This window comes from Neodiprion lecontei, chromosome 4, assembly GCF_021901455.1.
Source record: "Neodiprion lecontei isolate iyNeoLeco1 chromosome 4, iyNeoLeco1.1, whole genome shotgun sequence".
NCBI lineage: Eukaryota > Metazoa > Arthropoda > Insecta > Hymenoptera > Diprionidae > Neodiprion > Neodiprion lecontei.
This window is the reverse complement of record NC_060263.1, coordinates 9,221,918-9,228,412: the sequence shown is the minus strand read 5'-3', so window position 1 is coordinate 9,228,412 and position 6,495 is coordinate 9,221,918.

Below are 6,495 nucleotides of genomic sequence, written 5' to 3'. Positions count from 1 at the left end.
GACCAGCCGAGCTCGGACTTTCATATATACTTAGTTCGAGACCGCCTACAAACCGACTTGATGAGCAAAGTATATATATTTTACGATAAGATTAACGTTGATTGCAACCAAAATTTCTATTCTTTCCTGCTTATCCATTCTTATAATTCTAAAGGTTGAACCCGTTGGATCATAAATCTTGGCTCACAGTGTTGGATGCGCACTTTTTATTTCTGTTTCATCTCTCTTTCTGCACGCATCAGTTGACACCTTCCTCTAAGGGCTGTACCTGATCCATATTACACCTCTGGCGTAGTGAAGAGGAAATGAATTAACAATGAAAGGTACGATACGACTAATTGGAGACGAATCGTCAATGACATGAATCGAGTTCAAATAATGTTGGAAAGTATTTCCCAAATAAATCATCATATTCGACGTCAAATTATTTTTCACTTGTGTCTGCAGGATCGTCAATAGCACAACTTTTAGAGTACTATCGATTAATGATGTAGCAATTACATGTCGATCTCAATATAATAATCAATCGTGCCACTCGCAAAATTATCGAATCCAAGCCTAGCATTCATCCAATTATACTAAAATCGGTTGAAATTTAAGAGTAAATCATTTTCTAACGCAAAAACCATCCATAAATAAGTTTATTACTCAATGTTATGAAAAATTTGTCCACATCCATGTAACGGGAACAAAGAAGTTAATGCAATTTATAACAGTTATCCAAACACACTTTCTACGGTAAGTACTTGGCTGGTCTGTGTGATTTTCACTTCGGCAGATTTCATTGGAGAGATTGGTATCACCACAAGTATGTACATGCATTCAATAACGCATAATGTACAATTAGAAAATATTTTTTACCCAAAAAATCGACGCAATACCTGAAAGAATTAATTGACAGTCTGTACTATCAACTCCAAAAATAAAGCCTGCAAGCGACAATATAAGCCTCAGGAGTGTTTTATGGAAAGCCACATATCTGTACATGAGTGACACATTAATTTCTGTTTCTCATCATCGCAAAAAAATTTTCTGTTTGCGACGAGCATTATTTCTAGCAGGGCCCAAACAAGGTGATAATGACAAGTCATGCTCGTGTTATAAGGTAGGCAATTGGCACCTTGGGGTCCCAAAAATCAAATAATGCCATTTAATGGCAGTAATAACACTACGTTTATAGCCGGGTCGTATTTAATTTTAATTCAAGTCGTTTTTCAACTTTATGTGTTTCACTCGATATCAACTCAAATTAATTGAACGGAAATTGAATCACGAGTAAGAAGTTTCCCGTCTCTTTATATTCGTGACTCCAATAGTACATCAGTACTTGATCGTAAGTGCAATGATTTCTGTAACGATTCGATGAAATTTTATATCTTTTAGATTCGTGAGTTGAAGAAAAAAAAGCGAGGAAAAAGTAAAGAAGAATAACAATAATTTTTTCATTGCGCGTGACTAACTATCCCACACATCTAGACTGATTTCGTTCAAATTTTTTTCGTATAAATGATATGCTGAAGATACATAATATTGTTAAAAAAGGTTTTACGTTTTTGGAGATATAATTGATTCGTTAGTAGAACATACAATAATGTTTATTTATTGTTATATAAATATATATATATATTCGTATCGAGTTTTGTACGCGGACATTCACATTACATTTAATTAAATTTTTGACAAGCACCTGTTCTTAAAACAGTAGTTTCTCCATTCGAATTCGAGTATGAAATACGAATGAAGTAGATTATCTGATGAAATTAGTATGTTACTGAAATTGTTTGAGAATCAAGCTAAGTACACTTTGTGTCTTGATGTGTCTTGAGGATCTTGACTGTTGCTTTTAATTATAAAGTGCGTGGCGAACAAAAAACCTGCCTGCACATTTTTATCGCATTGACACATTGCATAACAAATCCAACATGCGATCTCTGAAAAAATTATATTACGTAATGTCTTGTCTGAATAATTGACCATTTTTATCAGGAATCTTGAAACATCTTTTACACGTGAAAGTAGAAAAACTTTACGGACAGATTGCGACGGATTTTGAACTTTTCTGAAGTTTTAAGGCACCCAAATCGGTGTCAAGAATATCAGAACTTCTCCATTGATTGTTTTCTAACTTACCAGTACGGAGTTCTTCTAAAGGCTAAAACTATTACAGAGATTTCGTATAGTGATTGGAATATTGCTATTATTTTACTACAGCCATAAAACTCCATCTTTGTACGAAATTTGTCGCATTTCCTTATAAATTCAGAAACAGTTTCTCTGAGAGGAAACTCAACACAACAAACTGTAAACATGTCATTATGACGACTTATGGAGTATGTCACGGTTCAGATTTTGCGAGTTACGCCAAATTTTAGATAGGGAAGATTTATTTTGGATAAGGAGATCAAAGACGAATTCAAAGACGTGAAAAAAACATTATGGCTTGAAATTTCATCCGCGTTTTTTTTTTTTCTTTACCTCAGCTTCCGCACTCTTTCGTTGTTCCTTACCCTTGCTAAAAAGTTTGAGACCATTAAATTCGTGATCCAAACGTTGATCTAGCTATCAGCTCGCTGCCAGCATCCAAAATACGTGTGATCTATCTAAAACCAAACGTCTGTTGAAAAATCTCAAAAATTGGAACATCCACAAGTTGACCCGTATCAGCATCATCTTTCCCCCTTGAAATCCAATAACAAGTTTTACGTAAGACTTTTTCTAGTAGCTCCTTTTCTTTTCGAAATATTCGCTCGAACCGCTTAAAACGGACCACCCCGTATAATATTACGATGAAAAGAAAACGAAAAATTATGCGGACAGTTAAAAAATTTTCGAATCCTACTCTTATGATGGCTGTGAAAATGTCTGACATTTACGTAAATTCACCAAGACTCACAGTAAATTATAAAAAGACGTGGAACTTGGACACGCAGGCGAGCAAAATATATTTTTAAACAACTTTTCAAGATGGCATGCACAGTAGGTACAGATGATTGATAGGTGAGAGCTGGAAGGGAGGCGGATAAACTCGAAAACTATTAGTGAGAAGAATGAAGTGCGCATGCGGATGGTTATAACTGTATGTAAGTTATGATGCGTAAAAGATGTTCAATAAGAGTCTGTCTGGCACTTACAAAGCATATACCGTCCAACAATCTGAACTTGATGAGCTCTTATTTGGTGAAATGCCATTGACAATAATAAGTATACATAAATTATACGTGTATGGGGCATTCCACGACAAAACGACCAATTTTGACCTTCACCATTTTGAATTTCACTTAAATTTTTTAGGTGATTGTATGGCATCTCTAAGCTTTTTGATTTATTTTTTTGAATGTCGTTTGTTAAATAAATTCGATGTTACAGGTATTCAGTAAACCTTCTGAAACCTTCCATCTATTTCAAAATCTTGGAAAAATTCTGAAAAATCCTCTTTTTATTAACATTGTTTTAAGGTCACTCCCACGGTGAAATAATTTTCTTCCTATTTTTGAACCCTTTGAAAATTTTTGGATTGACGAACATCAATGTTTGACCAACTGAAAATTTCCACAAACTTCAAAATTTCCTTCTCCATTCTTTGGAAAACACGTCAAAATTATTAGAGGGTGGAAATTATTTTTTGATTAGTTTTTATTACTTTTCCAAGAAATGTATTATTCACGAACAATGATAATACCGTCACTGAGAAAAATTTAATTTGTTATATAGTTGCCAAAAAAATTAAGTAATAAATAAGTGTCGTTACGAAAACGGTTTAAATGTTGTTGTTTGATTTATTTGATTAGTTAATTAGTACATCTTTTCTGTCGCACCAATACGAAATTACTGCCATAGTTACAATCAAATATAGTAAGAGTTACAATATTCAAGAAAAATAATAAAACATACTAGATTATCTGATAACAGCTACAAAACTCATTTTCATTTTGTACCCGATACTATGTTTTTGATTGTGGCGAAAACTTGGAAAATGTCAGAAATGTATGAAATATAGTAAACCACACAGAAATTTCTTTTAGTGCTGACAGAGTTTTAAAAGAATCTACAGAACTTAGATTGTCTATTTTATTGATTTTGAAAAAAAATTTGGGATAGGATTAACCATTGATTTTTCTATATTTCAAAAAATTGATAGTTCTCATTGACTAGGATTTACAGATTAGCTCATCCTATTTGAAAGTTTCGGGAGAATTGAAAAATATTAATTTTACCTTTCACACGTAATTTTGACATGCTTTTCGTAGAATGCGAACCGCTTTCAGACTTTTTTTTTAGTATTTTCAAAATGTTAAACATTAATCTCTGTTAATCCAAAAGTTTCCAACAACTCTCAAAATTACGAACAAAAAGATGCCACTGTGGGACCGATCTTAAACGGGCTGGAAACAAGAATAATTTTCCAGAATTTTTCGTCAATTTTAATAAAATTAGAACTTTAAGAAAGTTCGAAACTTTGTAACTCAAAATTATTTCCTTAAAAATATTGAAAGAAATAAATGGAGGGTCTTAGGAATGACACTATCTACGTCTAAAAAATGATCGACAAAATTGGGAATGGTCAGGGTTACACAGTGAACAACAGTGTCTGAAAGCTGCCTTTAGGATGACTGTGTTCAGATAACTTACCGACACAACTAAAAGTCGACTTGAAGATAAATAAGCTAAGTTACCTCGAAAACGTCCGCTAGGAGTTACCTTGTACAAGTTGTCTAGAAGTCAACCGATCAAGACAATTGCTAGTCTTCTTTTCTTATTTACCACATGTCAACTTAATGTCAAGGTATCCTATAGTAGGCGCGACGTCACTTATTGGTAGTTATCTATGGTACGCATGTGGGCGGTCAGGACGTATGTGAGCGCAAAAAATATAAATTAATATTGTTTATTTCGTTAAGTAAACGTTACATATGAATACAACTTTCAATGAAAATAAATATCCGAGATATGTGTTTCAATGTTATTTCATGTATATAATGTAATAATATAATATTGTAAATATATTAACAATATAATGAGTCAGAGAAGACCTTTTCATAACCTGGCAACAAGACAGCAAAAGAGACAGTTTGCTGCAGTCTTACATCAAGACTTGGTGAATAAGTTGTGAAGAAGAAGTTTCCAATCAGGATTTCCCAAGCTCATGAGAAATATAAAGACGGGCTTCGACTCCCTGGAGACCGCATCCGCACAAAGGAAAGGAAAAATCATATACAAAGAAGAATGAGGTCAAAAAGGAACACTAGGAATTAGTCAGAAATGGGATAAGACATATATAACACGAGGCTGTGAATATAGACTGGAACTCATATTTAACTTTAAAACACGACAAATGTGCATATACATATAATAATGAGTGGTAAGCATTGCTATAACATAACAAAAGTAATGTATATTTTATATGTTCAAAGGTACAAAAGCTTTAGGTTATGATTAAGTATGGATAATTGAAGAATTTTGTATTTAGATAAGACGTAATATTTTTTCGTTCACTATTAACTAGAAATTAATATTTATGATTTATTATGACATATGAGGAAAGTAAAGCTCATTCGTAATAAATAATAGGCTAGCTTGGGGACATGCGGACAGTATTTTGCTTTATAAACTGCTTTTCACACGGTACGGCTTTGCAATAGCCTTTATGTTTACACGCAAATTCTTTGATACAGTATGTACCGAAGTTAACGGTGTTAAAATGTTACTTCAATATGAAGTTCACTCTATCAAATTTGTCATGTATTATATCTACATTTTCAGACATTAGGAGGCATTTTTGTACGTCTCTCGTCATACTGAGAATGCTTTTGTAAAAACTGCTGAAACTAAGGTAAAGAAGGTGCGAATGTAAAAGAAATTAAAAGGTGTCCTTGACGTTCGACAAAGTAAATTTAGAAATGCACGCTTGCGCATTACAGATTTTGTAATGAGTCGTATTAATCATTATACGGAAGAAGATATTGGTCCTTCAACAGAATGAGCTCAGTCCCTCTCTAAATCGTATACTTCGTTATACGCGTTTTTACAGTTTTTGCTCCGTGTATTGATAGGATTCGTCCTGCGAAAATTCCAAATCAAAACCAGTCTCATCAGAATTATGGCCGTTTTTAATTCTAATGGCCGCAGGTTAGGTGTTCACTTCCTCTTCATCTGATGCTTTCTTGAGCCTTCGTTAGCTATTTTGTGATTTTTAGTAGTTAGGATGGATGGTTTTCCAAGGTTTCCGAGACATACTCATAAGTTGATTGCCTATCATCCGGAGTTGATACTCGTACAATTTGAGTTACTTCCAAGATCTTATAGTGCCTTATATAGGACATCAAAAGATTCTTCATTGTAGTGTTTTATTTCAATACTGATATGGTTCACATTAACCTAAAGGATTATATAATGTGTGATTACAATATGTTTAGATTGATGTTGAATTTACCTGCGGGTGTCTTGTCGTTGTTTATAATGTGCTCTCTGAATAGCGTTTTCCATGGACCTGCATCA